Consider the following 17,371-nt stretch of genomic DNA (forward strand, 5'->3'; position numbering starts at 1 on the left):
AACTTAACGGTTCATTCGGTAATAACAAACAACAAGTTATCGTAATTAGTTTTTACTCTGCAATTAAGCCGCGCAGATTAACTACTCCGCGACATCCATCACACTCAGTCTGAAAGCAAAGGCATTTGTGCTTACCATGAATAAGATATATGGCCTCACTTTTGAGTCATCTGTCATAGCCCACAGTACGATACGCAGAGGGGTTTTTTTGCGTGCAGATAGAAGGGCACTCAGGAAAGCATTTTAAGGGAAGACCAATGATTGCTCCTTGACATTTCCATCATTCATGTCCTACAATGGACAACAGAATCAATTGTTAACCGTTGCTCCTAGACCACCCCGCCACACCCAAAAAAATGAGGTCAGGGGTTTCATCTGGGCAATATTAAAGCCACGCCTAAGCCTCACCTCGGGGCTGCCTTGAACGGTTTTCGAGGGCTAGGAGCTGGATTGCCTGTGACTGCTCATTAACGTCACGGATGTTGCGTTTCATCTCACCTCGGCAATAACCATAACAACGTAACGGGTGTAACTTAGAGGAAAAACCGCCCTCTCATCCGCACCGTCCACCATCAAACTCCACCTTTGAAGACTGTGTGTGCGACTCAATGGAAATATCGCAGACAGAATGTCTCCTATATACTGGATATCAGAATGTGCATTTATCCTGGAGGAATCGAATGAGCTATTAAGCTCCTTTTCACAAGTCCACTTACGTTTTTGCAATCGCCTAAGGTCATTTATCTGTGAGAATTCATCACTTTGCACCGTGTGATAAAGGAGATCGCTTTGTGCATTGTCTGGACTCCCCCACAAGAGGGTGAGATGGAGCCTGCTTGCCATCAAGCCAAAGTAGTGAAGCTGATGCACTCAGTACTCTGTAACCCTCCTCAAGAATGTCAACAAGCTGCATTGAAGCAATTGCTCCCAGATTTTGCACAAGTAGCCAATAGCACAAACAAAGATTCATTGTAAGCCGATTGCATCCAGCATAACGCGTCTGTGTTGTTTATCAAACGTGTAATACAGTTGCCCATACGCATAGCATGGAATAAGACTTAACTCGTGTGCCCTGTGTAAATGTTTTAAACTTAAACAATTAACTGCGTGTCCTTTTGATAACAGCCCGCTCTTATTGAACGGCTACGTCAATGCACTGCGCTTCGGGGTCTTCCCCACAGCAGTTATTTAGTCATACTTCACCATGCCGGTCAACCAATGCGGACGACCAAAGGTACAACCCCAGGTAACCGAGCCTCCAAAAGTGCAGTGCGTTAAGCGCGAAATCTCCGACCCTATATCCAGTGGCGGATTATCTTAGTAGCAAAAGTCGCTACAAATGCTACGGGCCCCGCACTTTCAAGGGCCCCGCGCTAAATGCTTTCAAGCTATCAATTCCGGTTCAGTGATTCTGCACTTGCTCTGTTACTACATAGCGCTACTATACTGCCTTTAACTTTTCTGAACGACTGGGTGTTTAAGATTAGCCATTTGTCATATTATCTGGCTATGAAAAAAAATGCAATTACTTTACTGTGCAAGTAAAAAAATGTGTTTTAATATTTGTGTTTATTTTTAATTTAGGGGCCCTTTATAACATGTGCTACAGGCCCCGCACGAGCTTAACCCGGCACTGCCTATACGTATCTCATTTTAGAATACGGTGACAGGACAGAATCCTGAGGCGACGACTCGCTAGTCACTAGAGGGCCCTCTTTAGTTATGCAACCACGACGCTGAGTGGGTGCTGTTGTACCTTCGGCATGTGGGGCGGGAAAATAAAATAAAACAAAAATGAAAACAAATAAATTAAATAACGATGTTTATTATTTTTTTACCTACGTGACTTTACCGAACGAACCAAAGAATATGGATCCTTGCAGTCACGGAAACTTCAAATCTAGAAATGCGGGGCGTGACTCGTGTGTTTGAGTTTCAATGCAGGGGTTAAAAACCTGGAGCGAATGCACAGAGGGCAATCACCTTCGTCCGGTGTGGCCACTCGGCAGTGACTTGATACAACCTTCGTCAGGCCAAATTAACCCATTACATTGGCATTTAGCTCCTCAACATATTGCCATGCACAAGCGTATAGAACGTGGTGATTGTCTCTCATTGTTTATTACAACCTTTTGTCCAGGCATGGAAGATCCAGCAAAGTGGCCTTAACTTCTCCCTGTAGTTGCCTGCGATGTTTGGGTCATTGCTGTACTTTTTTTTTACTTTCTGTTTTACTGCTGTCTCATTGGAACATGTTTCGCTGCAGTTGTCAAGTTAGTTGTTGTTGTTTTTGCAATGCAGGTGCCTTGGCCTGCCCTACGTCTGTGCTTGTTTGTTCATTATTATATCCCTGACCGCAATGTTCCATTGACCTCCCAGATATGCGGTATATGGAAATTCCATAAAGGAATCATCAGTTGTAGCCTTAGCACAAAGGTGCTCGTCGCTCCTGGGAGATAACGAGAATTACCAACTGGGACATCACATTTATGTCATTTTATTTTTGGTATATGTTTGTTTACATAGTTCCCCTCCCCCTCCTCCCATCATCACATTACCCCCCCATCCCCTCCTTGCCCTCATAGACTCCTCCCGGCCAACCATTACCCCTAGCGTGGTAGGACAGCGAGCCCGCATGCCCTCATTCGGTCCCGAATTTTGAGGGGTGCATTACGCCTGGCTTTGTTGTACGTTATCTGTTGTTTTCCCTCCTTTTGACCCCCCCCCCCCCCCCCCCACTGTATTGTCTGGGTTCTTTAATGATGATAACAAAAACAAAATGCTCATCAAGAAAAAAGTATCATCGGTTATTACTAGGCAGCTGGTTTTTTTTTACTGTGTAGTTCAATGTTCGCACGATGTGAAAGAGAAAGTTTACGCCAAAAAACTAACAAAAACACGAGCGATCTTCGACAGACCGCGACAAAAGCATGGGGCGCTGAAATCTCGGTACGACTTTGTGTCACCAATGCCGCGGTGGACACGGAGAGGTTCAGAGGCATGAGACGCATTGCAATAGAATCTTCATTCTGCCCAGTGTGAGTTTGTTGATGTTGTATCCTCAAATCTTGTAACTCAATTTTAGCCCACTTCCCAATGTGGTATCGACCGCAAACTTGGTATACTTATGTCATACTGATGACAAGACTATATTCTATCATAAAATATATATTTTTAAATATTATTCTTTATGTTATGTTTCGGCTTGGGTCTAATTGTCCACGCACAACTCACGTTGGCTGTAATTGGCCACGGCCCCCTTACGTTGTGGCAAGCTTCTGGGCCACTTCCTTGAGTCGTGGAGTTCTGCCATTACGAGTAGGGTACATTTCATTAAAGCGTGTTTTTTAAAAAAAAGTTTTTAAAAAATATATTACTTATTTTAAGGACCGAGCTCACACTGCATTCAATTATAATTTTGTAATCAAGCATGTTACGTTTACGGGCACTTTGGACTGCATGTTACTTTGGATGGTTTGCTCAATTACTGGTGTGCACAGGTGTGCAAAGGTATGCAGACTAAGAGTCGAGAAATGAAACACACGGACAGGTATGTACTGACATGTTTGTACCCTGTTCGTACTGTATTACTGCAGCAAGTGAGATTAAAAAAAAAACATTCCCACGAATTGTACAAAAAAAAACGGACTGGTGGCTTTCAGTCAGAAACATACCAACTGATTTACTGTCACATTTATTTCAATAGGCTTTACACTGGTAAGGTTTCGTTTGGCCATTGAGCAAAAAAATGCAATGGTGTTTTTTTTTGCTCTGAAAGAAAATGAATGACTTCCCGCCTCTGCCAATCCACTGCTGGATGAATACTCCTCTATAGCGTTGGTCAGCGGGTGGTTTTCTTTTCTCAAATCGTACTTCACCACGCTGGTCATTGCGGGCTCGTGAAGCGTGGTCTAATGGCCAGTTGGGAAGTCACTCACCACTGATGTGAGCCGTGGCTCCGAATTTAATTTAGGTCGTTAGGCTCACAGAGCGGTGAGCAAACAGCTGCATCGCTACTGCTTCCAAATGGCGGAGCCAGGATTTTCAGATAGGGGGGGTGGGGGGGGTAACCCTTCCAGCAATGACAAATGATAGGAGTTGTTAGCAAGTAAGGATATGTCCCTTGCTTTTTTTATTCGAAGCGTGTGCGGCGATGGTGCAGGCATCGATCGAGGGGCGAATTCGAACCGCGTTGTGTGATCGGCATCGCGCTCGCTGAAGGTGTCGATGCCTTCAGGGAAGTCGTGGACTGTGTACGCAACTGCGCACAATTATGTGAGTCACTTATAACTGATTTGCCGTTACTTATTGCCAATTATGAACTCAGGGTATTGTCCTATCATCTCATAGAGTCCCTGGCACGTCATATTATGCTACACAGTGACAGTAGGGGTCGCAAAATGCCGGTTTATTACTAAATCCCTAATTTCGATCGGATCATTGGGGGGGCACGTGCCACCCCATCCCCCCACTGACTCCGCCAGTGACTGCTTCCCCCCCTTACGCCGTTCACCACCCTGTCTGATGCAATTCATCTTCACGCAGCGGACTTCACAATAGGACCAAAGTTCATATTCTTAGTTTTTTCGGTAAAGTCACGTTGAAGAGAAACAACAAAATAATAAATTATATATAAAACAATAAAAAAAATTCACGACGTTTCGACCATAACTCAAACGGTCATCTTCAGGTGTGTTGGTTTGCATAAATTTATTTTTATGAAACGTCGTGAGATTTTTTTTATTGTTTTATATATATTTTATTATTTTGTTGTTTCTCTTCAACGTGACTTTACCGAAAAAACTAAGAATATGAATTACTGCAGTCACGAAAGCTTTAAATCAAAATTTAAAAGGACCAAAGTTATTTCGCAAAACATTGCTAAGTGTAGTAGATGATCATTAAAGTAGCTGTGATACGTTGCGGCTGACCTGATTTGCAGAACTGCTCACGTAACCGTCTTATCTGCTTGGGAAATCAGCAGGCACTTCTTTCGTTAACGGATGAGAAAAATTGCAAAGTAGAACCCGAAAGCTCGCAAAACCAGAAATGTGTGCTCAGTGTGTGCACCTTACGTGACATCTTGAGGTCAAAGATCAGAGTTCAGGCCTGGCATGGGCAGACAGACGTTGCCTCCTCCACTTTTCAAACCCAGTGGCCGACTACTCGTGCCCGATGCTAGGACAGAGACAACGGTGGCATTCAGTAGTCGAGTGAGAGTGAAGGTGATTTCTTGCTCAAATAAGCTTCCAGGCAGTACTCACCTCCTGTTCGTAGCCCTGAGCAAGTGCTTGAAATTCTGCAGTCCTATGGCAGGGGCAAGTCACCACTTGGGGACACAACCACCGTTTACTTAAGTCACATTTTGTTAACCCTGGAAAGGATCATCGCGTGAGTAAACCCCGGGACCAGGATTGCGAACTCGCAACTTTCCAATTGCCAGAAGCTCACTCTATCGTTGAGGCCATCTGTGCCTGATGCCAGCATTGTCGTGATCTCGCCGTCAAAGGCAAAAGTGGCGTCAGTGGTGGCGCTGGCCCATTGGGAGCCCTGCCGTTGAATTGTTTTGGGCAGGGCCGTTTCAATGTATACATTCCTCGTGAGGTGACAGAAAAGATCAACACAAGACATAGAGCTGGTGCAAGATAAAAAAAAGAAACCGACGTACAGATGAGACATAAATGTAGTGAAATGAGAGAGACAGAAGCTTAAGAGGGGGTGTGGTATTGTAAAATATATATATATTTATCCGACTATCTAAAACAATTGCAAACATAATTTGACTTAAACGATGAGGTGTAACAACGTACAATTTCGTTGTATCTTAAAGTAAAACGTTACCTTTATTTCACGTAAGAACTCAGGGGATTCACAAACTTTCTAGATATTAAAAGCCCACAGCTTGTGACTGCACGATCGCCCAGCTCGTGAAGAAGTGGAATACGACAAGGCATTTAAACGCCCGGGTTGTAAGCACTTGCCGGGTTGTAAGCACGTGCCGAGTTGCAAGCACGTGCCGGGTTGTAAGCACTTGCCGGGTTGTAAGCACGTGCCGAGTTGTAAGCACGTGCCGGGTTGTAAGCACGTGCCGAGTTGCAAGCACGTGCCGGGTTGTAAGCAACGTGCCGGGTTGTAAGCAACGTACCAGATTGTAAGCAACGTGCCGGGTTGTAAGCACGTGCCGGGTTGTAAGCACGTGCTTACAATCTGGGACGTTAGGGGCACGGCGGTGGCTAGATGTTAACTACCTCGCCTGGTATGCAGGAGGTTCATGGGTTCAATCCCGACCCTGACGCCCACTGTATATTCTTAGTTTGCATGCCCTCTCCGTGGTGGCGTGGATTTTTTTCCGGGTCCTTCGGTTTTTCCCCTCCACATTTAGAAACATGGGTTTAGGGTATTTGGCTGCTCTACATTTCCACGTGATGAGCCACATAGATGAGCTGTCATTTCCGGCCAGGTCGCTTCTTAACATAGCTACATAGCTCAGTGGGCCTTACCTGGTAAAATAAAATAAAACTTGAATTTCAGTGCTTCCATTGCATTGGATTACTCGATATATAATTATACCAGCGAAATTGAACACCAAGGAATCTTAGCAAAAAAATAAACGTGGCTTTTTAATTGTATTGCATTCAGTCATTTCCCATTACCAATCTACATTTCGAAAATTGTCCTTTAAAAAAAACCAACTCTTTCTGTCAAGAAATCCAATTAAATCGTCCCATATTGGGTGGATTGAATTTTAAAGGCAGTTAACGTGCACCAAAGTACACACAATTCGGCGTAATTAAGTCACGTGGAGGTCTCTTGGCACTATTGTGTGCCGCACCAAAAAGCGCATAACCATCGCACAGATGCCAACGTCACGAAGCAACAAACAACATCCAAATAGTTTCCTGGATCCGTAGTGTGTTAAATGCTGAGCACAAGCAGTTACGAATGTTTATTTGACTGCACGAGGACGCGATGTAACGCATGACTACCATGTTGACGCCTTGTCCCAGCCACCCAGTTCTTTAGCAAAACTGCAAACTTGGCACATTAGCTAGAAAAAAACATCACCATGAAAAGATAAAATATGACAGCTTCAGTGTGGATTTCACCCTGATAGAGATGAGTAGGCGTTGTAGAGATGGACAGAGATATAATAATAATGGATCATTTAATCACGCAAATGCATTTTGTTACGGTATTTAAAAGCGAATTAATGCATTCATGAGTGCACTGGCTGTTATGATGGTGTTTGTTATTTGTCTGTTTCTTAATTTTATTCCAATAGTCGCATTGGCATCATGTCATAAATAGATGTAATTCATAACCCTTGTAGAACAGTGCATGTTAGAGATGAGCTCAGAGAAGGTAATATCACATTACTATTTCTAAGATACTTTCAGTGACCCTCTTATCCGTACATTCGGGGGGTGTGCTTTCCCAGAAGCCATGCCATTGAGATACTAATTGCATGGCAGTCAAACTGTTTAATTCTTAGAAGTGGAATTTTGCCAAATTCAGTGAAACTCCATATGGTTGCGGTTTTGTTGTGTGCAGTCATTGGTGGCTGGCCTCTAAGATCGTCAACTCGGTAACAATAAATTTTATTTCAACTTGAAATGCACCGCAAAGTTTTCACTGACTCGAAGAGAGAATAAATGAGAGGTGCATGCGGGGAGAAGCAGCCACTTGGTGAACCGTGAAAAATTCCTCCCCCCCCACCCCCCACAAAGCTCAGCGGTCCTCTGTATTTTAAGGTGTTTCCAGCCCAATTAATGAATGTTTACGCGTTAAATGAAACCAGAAAACCCGGAAAAAATCCACGCATGTGAGGAGAGCCACACTGTATCCCATACAGGCAGAAGAGTTTGAAGTCCAAAATCAGAATCTTTATTTAGACTGGAGAAATCCGATGAGCTATGAAGCTCGTTTGCACAGATGCAAACCGACACACCTGAAGACGACCGTTTGTGTTATGGTCGAAACGTCGTGAGAATTTTTATTGTTTTATATATATATTATTATTTTGTTGTTTCCCTTCAACGTGACTTTACCGAAAGAACTAAGCATATAGATGTCCAGTAGTCCACATTTTCTGTACCGACTTCTGCTGGAAAGCCAGGATATAGCACCTCCACGACATCCACGCGAACGGAGTTTCACATCGTTTGCGCGATCTATCAACCCTCGCTTCCACAGTTCTGGATTTACGGGCGTGCATTGCCACCACCGCCCATTCAGTTGGGAACTTGCTTTAATCACGGGTGGCTGAAACCCAGATTCGAACCCAGGTACTCAGCAATAAATTTCGTTAAGGAGCATAAACCGTCATCACGCAAACTCCGGACAGCCTCGCAGCGGCGGCTTTTGGCTGCTCACCATCGAACAAAGACGGCGGTCACCGCATCGCGTGGCGCTTTCAGGTGCGCTTCTGCGGCCGTCTGGAACGCTCTTCTAATATTAGGAAGCCACTGGAGCTGTGCACTTTTAAATCTAGATTGAAAACTCGTTTCTTTAGAACTGCTTTTTGCGTTTACGTAAGTTGTCCTTTCCACCCCGCACCTCCGATTAGCGCGTTTGGCTATGTACGGTGTGAAAGAAGTTCAAAATCCGTAACAGACCGGCTCAATGACCTTTTCAGCCATCTGGCCCTCTTCAGCTTCAACCAAAGTCTTGAGTTTCATGTGAGCATATGTCAATGGCCCAGACTTAAGTAGCCACGCAGATGATTCCCCGGCCGTCTCCTGTGTCCATATTTGGACACCGATGCAATGTTTGCGTATCTGCTTTGTTTCCACCCGGCGTCACCAGGCCGAGGTTGGGGCTGGGCCCGTGCGACTCGAGAGACGGGCACGTAGACAAAGTCACGCCGCCCCTGTTGCCTTCAGACATGATGTTGCGCAATTTGAACTGCACAGCCACTTAATAAGCAAAGCCCCAAGGCATTTCCTTAGCGGGACGCTGCTAAAACAACTGGCCTTGTTTGGCTGTATTGAGCCCTCTTACTGTTATGTTGGTTTGCGTGTTTTCTCGTTTCTCCTTGTGCCCCACGGGATCGTGCATGTCTGTGTCTGTGTTACGGCCGTGCGAAGAGTGTATCGTTCCATTAAATGTTCTGAAATTGTTTCAATGAGATTATTCTAATGTGATTATATATATATAAGTGTATTCGCCAATGTTTATATCCCCAAGTCGAGCTTCGTTATAACCAATGCGAACCGATGTGAACGAAATCAGTGGCGAGAATGTTCGGAAATGAAGTGTCTATTTATATTTTATTTTCGTCAAAGGATCACTCATGAGAGGATGAATGTCCACAGGGGCGAAGATGACACCCGACTACCCACGAGACAAAATGAACAAGGCTCAATGAAGACGCGGACTGAGATCATTTAGTAACGGCATTGGGGGCCGTCCATAAATGACGTCACGCACCTGGGGGGGGGGGGTCAGACATTTGTGACGATGTGTGACGAGGGGGGGGGGTTGAGAAATGTGACGTCACATCAAAATGCGCAACTTTAAATAAATATAGACAACACGTTCTACTTAATTAAATATACTTTTTAATAAATGTTTCCTCTTACAACATCAGAGTGCAGCGCCACATTAAATACGCACTACAATGACAATAGTTTAAAGCGACTTGAAGCAGGTTTTTTTTCGGGGGGGGGCAGAGCTTTGTGACGTCATGTTTGAGGGGGGGGGGTCTGACTTTTTCTGACGCCGTGTGACGATGGGGTGGGTCAAAAATCGTTCAAAATCGCGTGACGTCATTTATGGACGGCCCCTTAGAGACAGCAACACACTGAGCAAGACCTCAAATTATCGTTGTCTATATTTGTACATAATAAGATTTACAGGTATCCCTCGGTTTACGAAAGGGACGCGTTCTAAAAAAAAAAACTCGCTTGTAAAGTGAAAGTTGTAAATCGGAATGGCTTTTCCCATTAATTTAACACTGACAATTCTGGATGTGTTTCAGACAGTCATCCTAAATCTACTCCTAATCCACAAATATACACGTATATCACTTTTCACAATACAAAAATAATAATATTAAAACGATTGAATTATGATTTCAAACAAAAAAATTAACCTTTTCAGGGAACTCGCTAAAAGATCCATATGTTGGAATGAGAGGAAAGGTGATGCACTGCATCATCTTTCCTCACTGCAGGGACACCGTGACACTGTTGCGAATGGAAGACGTAGCCTCGCGGATGGATGACGTAGCCTCACGGATGGATGACGTAGCCTCACGGATGGATGACGTAGCCTCGCGGATGGATGACGTAGCCTCACGGATGGATGACGTAGCCTCGCGGAAGGATGACGTAGCCTCAATGATGGATGATGTAGCCTCACGGATGGATGACGTAGCCTCAATGATGGATGACGTAGCCTCACGGATGGATGACGTAGCCTCAATGATGGATGACTTAGCCTCACGGATGGATAACGTATCCTCCCGGGTGGCTTCTCGTTTGATGCTCTCACGGCGTGTGGCCGGAGTGCAACTTCGTGAACGTGGAAATTAGATTTCGTTCATCAAAAAAGTGTCCATAATTTGTAAAATTGCATTCACGCAAAAAAAATCGTAAAACTGAAGGTTCGTGAATTAAAGGGACGCCTACACCTGAGTTCGCCGATTCGCTGAGCTGAAAACATTGGGGGAGGAAATTACAAAAAGTCTGACAAAATGTGCTTCAGTCGACTAAACTGACTCAATACAATTCACAGACTTAAGACTTCACGATGTTGTCATCGACGTCAAGTTCATACAATTCTGACTAAGTGAACACTTTATTACCAAAAACTAGACAGCACTCCTCCATACCCTGTAAAGAGTGATTTAGAACATGGAAGTCACCAATTACATTTAAACATTTTAACCTTCAGAACCAGATGAAGCTGAATTCAGTCAATTGCTAAAACATGTTTATGGGTTTCTTGTTCAAATTTCCCTTAATGGTGACCAAGGAAACACTGTCATACTATAATTTAGGATATGCGTTCGAGTGACCTTTTATCCACACTAGAAGCAATGCATTATCCCACCTGCCGTGCTAGAGAGATGTTCACGCGGCAGTCAAATGTAAATGCTTAATTATTCGAGTCAAAATGTGGCCAAATTAAGTAAAGACTCTAGTTGATTTTTGGATATTGTTCCATGGTCATTGGTTACTAGGCTCAGAATCTCAACTCAATTCACTTGAGAACCGGGATTAATCACAGGTCACTGGCCAGGAACACATTCCTGCGGAGGGAGCTGGTAGGAACGTTGGGTTGCTCGTTCAATGGCCAGGCTCAACGGCGGCGTGGTGTATTCCGCAAATATGCCCGACGTGATTAGGTTAAACGTTGAGTTTTATAAGGGCACCACGGGGTGATCAGCCCCTCCCCCACCCAGCCCCACTCCTCCCACCCCCCACCCAGCCCCACCCCTCCCACCCCCCATCCAGCCCCACCCTCCCCACCCAGCCCCTCCCCACCCTCCCCTCCCCACCCAGCCCCACCCTCCCCACCCGGCCACTCCCCACCCTTCCCTCCTCACCCAGCCCCTCCTTCTCCACCCAGCCCCTCCCCACCCTCCCCTCTCCACCCAGCCCCACCCCTCCTATTTTTGGATGCACGACGGACGGACAGACACAAGAATCCCCTGTGGGCTGGTGGTGTAACCAGGAGGTTCCTACCAGTATTACCACTGAGAATCTCAGCAGTGTTCACTCATTGCTCTAACCATGGTCATCACAAGCCAAACAAACCACCCAGCTACTCGTTAAAAAGTCATTGAATTTTGACAAACATAATAATGTCAGCAGTAAAAAAAAACAAAAAACCGATATTAACGGTTGATACAGGCAACATTTATAACAATGTGTATCGTGAGAGTAAATGAAAAAAGAAAGTTTGAGTTTTTTCTATAGTTTTTTGCTCTTTACACAGTAATGTTAACAATGCTATAATAATACTTTAATATATATTGCGCTCATTACGTAAATGCAAGTTTTAGAGCATAGCTATTTTTTTTATATATATCGGGGACCCCAAGTGACAGCTGTTCCTGTGTAGCACCACGTGACTAAGCACCGGCTATTTGTCTGCCTGTAGGGGAGTAGTCTCAATTGAGGCATTTTATGCAGCCTATTCATATTTCATATCACAGGAAACGATTGCGGAAAGTTACGCTCACCCACAGCCCTTGTACGGGCGTGTGTGTGTGACCGTCTGGTGAGCCCCTTTCTCTGGCTGCGATGAGGAGAGTGACGAACGGTGTGGAACAAGCCGATTTATTATTCACGTCCGCGTCTTGCCGCCGCGACATTACGTAAACCCTAGATTCGCAAGTCCGTCACTGCAGAATGTTCTGTCTAGGCGGATGATTTGTGAAGGATTAAACACAACGGTGAGCGTTCGCTGAGCCCACGGATTACAAGACCACACTTCCTTTGATGGCCGTCGAATTATTTCACCTGCGCACACAGTAGTCTCTGTGAGTCCAGACATGTGGCTGTAATGACTGTGTCTCTTCCATGTAACGTTTCTTATTTAGTTAGGGTGTCTTGTGTTGGCCCTGCTGCCCAATAATCCAGCGCATTTCTTACCGACGTAAAAAAGGTATTAAAAAGCATTATGATCATCGGTGTAATTGCCACGTTACACACATCACATGCATTGACTTTATTTAAGGTAATCCCGTTTAAATAAAGGTGCAGAAAGAATTTAAACGAGCCACATAACCATGTAAATAGAGCCTTGTTTTCTTGAACAACTTAAAATATTTTTGGCATACTTGTTCAACTTACATTTTTTCCTCCCTTTACTGAACTTTCCAGTAAATGCTGAGTACTTGGAAAGAGATGGTAAAAAAAAATACTCCAAAAACTATTTAAAGCAGAAGTTTGTAGGAATTTGAGCTGCCCCTCTCATTACCCCCTCCCCCATTCCATCGACGCTCGACTTATTTTACATTCTGGTTAAAATGCCACGGTAAATTCTATGATGTGCGATGATGTGAGGCAGTTACACCACACGTATATTTATTTACCTATTAAAGCACGTGGCAAAATGCGATTTGTGGCGTACTTTTTTGTTTTGTTTACCGTTGTTGTTGAATAAAGTGTGCATTTCAAATTTTAATATTTACACAGAGGGAGGGGAGGGAGCAGAGGTCGGCGAAACCAATTGCCCCCACTCCCGCCCCCCTAGAAACAATCTTGCCCTCCCTCCTGCCCCCTCTTCTTCCTCTGCCTCTATGATGCCACCCAACTTAAACAATGATGCCCCATGCGTAGATATAGCTGGTCCTCCAGCCAATGATGTCCCATGCGTAGATATAGCTGGTCCTCCAGCCAATGATGCCCCATGCGTAGATATAGCTGGTCCTCCAGCCAATGATGCCCCATGCGTAGATATAGCTGGTCCTCCAGCCACCCACCCACAATTACATTCTCTGGGCACACCAATGACGTCCGTACACGCACGTGTGCGTGATGCATGCACAAGGCTTGTGTAGTTGTCCGCACTACTAGCTGCCAGTCTAAACTATTTAAATTAAACTATTATTTTATTTTACCAGGTAAGGCCCAATGAGCTATATCAGCTTTTTTTCAGAAGTGACCTGGCCGCAAATAGTTAGCTCAACGAAGTGGCTTTTCATGAGGGCGTTTATAGCAGCCACACATACTCTAAACGCGTGTCGATTCTGAATGTGGAGGCAAAGCCAAAGGAAAAATCCACACAGGGAGAACATGACAACTCCAAATATAGAGACGTCAGGGATCAAACCCACGACATCCTGTGTACCAGGCGAGGTAGTTAACATCTTGCCACCTTGGTGCCCAGTCGAAACGACGGAGATTGAAGTTAATGGTTTGGTTATTTTATATTTGTATTATTATTGCACGCTTTCTCTGTTGTCATTGTATCCTCAAATGTTGTAACTCAATTTTAACTCACTTCCCAATGTGGTATCGACAGCAAACTTGGTATACTTATGTCATACTGATGACAATACTATACTCTATCATAAATATATATTTTTAATAATTATTTTTTATATGTTATGTTTCGGCTTGGGTTTAATTGTCCACGCTCAACTCACGTTGGCTGTAATTGGCCTCGATCCCTTACGTTGTGGCAAACTTCGGGGCCACTTCCTGGAGTCGTGGAGTTCTGCCATTTACTAGTACATTTCATAAAAGCGTGTTTTTAAAAAAAAATGTTAAAAAATATTACTTCGCTTACTTGTGGTCTGTTTAATGCAGGCGCGTTAATGGTTAAACAAACGATCCGTCTGTGACAGAGATCCTTCCGCACTGACCGCAGGGGTAAGCGGACAAGTGTTCATTGTGCCTGTGCTCGAAAACCCGACAATTGGAGTCAGATTTCCGCTCACTGCCAACCACGGTTGATGAATGTCTGACCCGGTTCTGGGCATCCCCTAGGTCGACTCAGCCGAAAACATGCGCGGAGATTATTTTTAGATTATTTTGCTGCTGTACATTTCCACGCGATGAGCCACTTTGTTGAGCTCTCATTCGTGGCCAGGTCACTTCTGAAAAATAAGTTAATATCTCAGGGGGCTTCGCCTGGTAGGATGGGGATGGTTTAGTTGTGTTTGTATGTTCATGGGAGGTTTGTTTGCCTTTCCTGTACTTTGTACTCTTGCCGTGTTTTTGCACTGTTTGTTCTTGTGACGTTCTTACCCGCCCCAACTGGACATCTATGAAAAAAAGAGCTTTAGAGCTCATCGGATTCCTCCAATATAAATACATATTTTGATTCTGATAAAGTACCTGGTGCTGTGTATAAAAAAAACATCGCGCCTCCGATTAGCACGGTTGGCTACGTACGGTGCGAAAGAAGTTGAACACGTATACGTGCATCGGCACTTGGAAGACAAAGGTGGCCGGGTGTGGTGCTATCGCTCCACTTCCCATGTGTGCCGTCCTGGCCATCATTATATTCTCGCTAAGAGCACTCGCCCCAGGAACCTGTATGAATATACAGGGGGATCTTTGTCTCCTGCACGAACGTGCGTGCTTTTCGTGTGGTCATCTTGCGTGGTTTTTGGGTGGGGTCCTGGGAGCAGAGCGTGTGGAGAACGAGGCAGGTGACGCTGTCAACACAGACAAGTCAGCTGCTACTAGCAAACCAAGGCCGTAATTATAATACATATTGGGGGGGACACATCCTCCCCAATATTCAAATATGCTGAAAATGTCCCCCCCCAATATATTGCTATAAAATAGATTTATGTTTATATGATTGTGGTTATGGTTGTACTTTATTAATCCCTGATCTCTGCCATTACATACAATGAAACAAGAAAAGGTAAAAAAAGAACAAACAGATCAATGTAATACAATACACTATTAGACATTATTGTAAAAAAATAAACTAAAAGTCCATCATATGTGTTCGTAATTTTTTTTTATATTTTAGTCAGGAAATTCGTTTTCAAATTTAGATTTTTTTTTCTGGGGGGGGGGGGACCCCCTGGAAGATTTGGTCCCCCCCCCCCAATTTTGACTCCATGGCTACGGCCTTGTGGCAAACACAAGCACGTGTGACGGAAGCGCCGAGAGCAGGCAAGTCGCACCTTGTCTAGAAACTCTTCTGGGGACCCGTGAAGGAGGGTTGGGTCGGGTGCGTGGGTGGGTGTTGACTGGGCTGGAGCCTTCACCACGGACCCCCTTAGGGGTTCCAAGTACTTGCGAGTTCCAAAGCTTTCAGGTTGGCGCACCTGCGTAGGTTTTTAGAACGAGCCAGAACTGTTACAAAAAAAGCACTTGCGCTGTGTTTCCAATCATGGTGTGAATACATATACAGGGTGGCCCAAACGCCTGGACACGTAGGCTTATTTAAGTTATTTTAACACTGACATTAAAATATCAGTTTAATTGTTTATTCTTTAAGTTATATTGTATGTATTAATAATATCAATATTTTCGTCTTCCTTTTCGGATGATATTTAGAAATGGGAAAGAAAATGTATTCGTTCAATTATATTGTGTGTATGCTAAAGACGGTTGCAGTAATATTCGTAAAAGTTCTATCATAACATTAATGCACATGCGTGCATTAATGTTATAATGGAAGTCAGTTTGAAAATTTGTTAAAATAAATTAAATAACCCTATGGGATGTGTTAAAATAAATATAATAACCCTATGTGCCCTGAATTTTGGGCAGCCCTGTCTATAGCTATACACAGGTCTTAATTACTCATGGAATAATTTCTGAGACCCACCAAACCCACGACCTACCAATTGGAGAGGCCTTCATCCAGCAGTGGATTGACAACAGACTGTACGCATTTAGGCAGTGCGCATCTTCCGTTTACAGCCCTGGGCATGGGTGGAAATTCTGATTCCTATGGCAGGGGTCGATTTATCGACCCCAAAGCTAAGATGGGTTAAGTCAACCCCCAAACTGGATTAAAAACTCACAACCTTTTCATGTGAGTTGCTGGCTTTACAGCTGAACTACCTGACCGATTACAAACATAAAAATGTTATTCGGCGGATGGTATAGTCATGTGGGACAGAAACTGTGGACTTGTAAAATAACTTCACTTTAAAAGTTCCCACATTAATGAAAGACAAAACCCTTGTATCTAACCATAGTCCGAACCGCATATATGTACTGTATATCCCTATAAATGCATCATACAATACCTTTCTATACGAAATTAATTTCCCTGTTCAAGAACAATTTTGCCGGTTTGAATATAAATGTATTTTGATTTAAAGCTTTCGTGACTGCAGTAATTCATATGGTCGAAACGTCGTGAGAATTTTTTTATTGTTTTATATATATTTTGTTATTTTGTTGTTTCTCTTCAACGTGACTTTACCGAAAAAACTAAGAATATAAATGTATTGTTGAACTTCTTTCGCACCGTATATAGCCAACCGTGCCAATCAGAGGCGTTATGGTGAGCGTCTGTATCCATGGAGAACTCACCCCTGTTTACGATGAGCTTCTGACGCAGAGGACATGGTGGGTGCGCGGGGAATTTTGTTAAACTCCTACATATATGGGGAGTCATTGGCACGAACAGAATTTTGTTTTTTCTAAACCCCAAGTATTCCTAACAACCGATTAGACTTGTTTTTTTCTCCCTGCAATAATCATAACAAGCCATGCCGTGGGTGTGATCATGCCAGGAGGGGCAGAGAGCTTGTAGTACATTTGTGTAGCAGGCAGATAATTTTAATTGATCATTTGTTTTTATTTGTTTCTTGCCTAATGTCTTGAGCAAGAGTTAGCAACTTTTTTTTTAGCTTTTATCACCACAGCTCAGAGCTTATCCGTGTCCTGCAGCCAACTGAGATGCGTGCATCGGCTACGTTGGTAACCAGCGCTCC

This window comes from Petromyzon marinus, chromosome 19, assembly GCF_048934315.1.
Source record: "Petromyzon marinus isolate PM22_M1 ecotype Great Lakes invasive population chromosome 19, UKy_Petmar_22M1.pri1.0, whole genome shotgun sequence".
Classification (NCBI taxonomy): domain Eukaryota; kingdom Metazoa; phylum Chordata; class Hyperoartia; order Petromyzontiformes; family Petromyzontidae; genus Petromyzon; species Petromyzon marinus.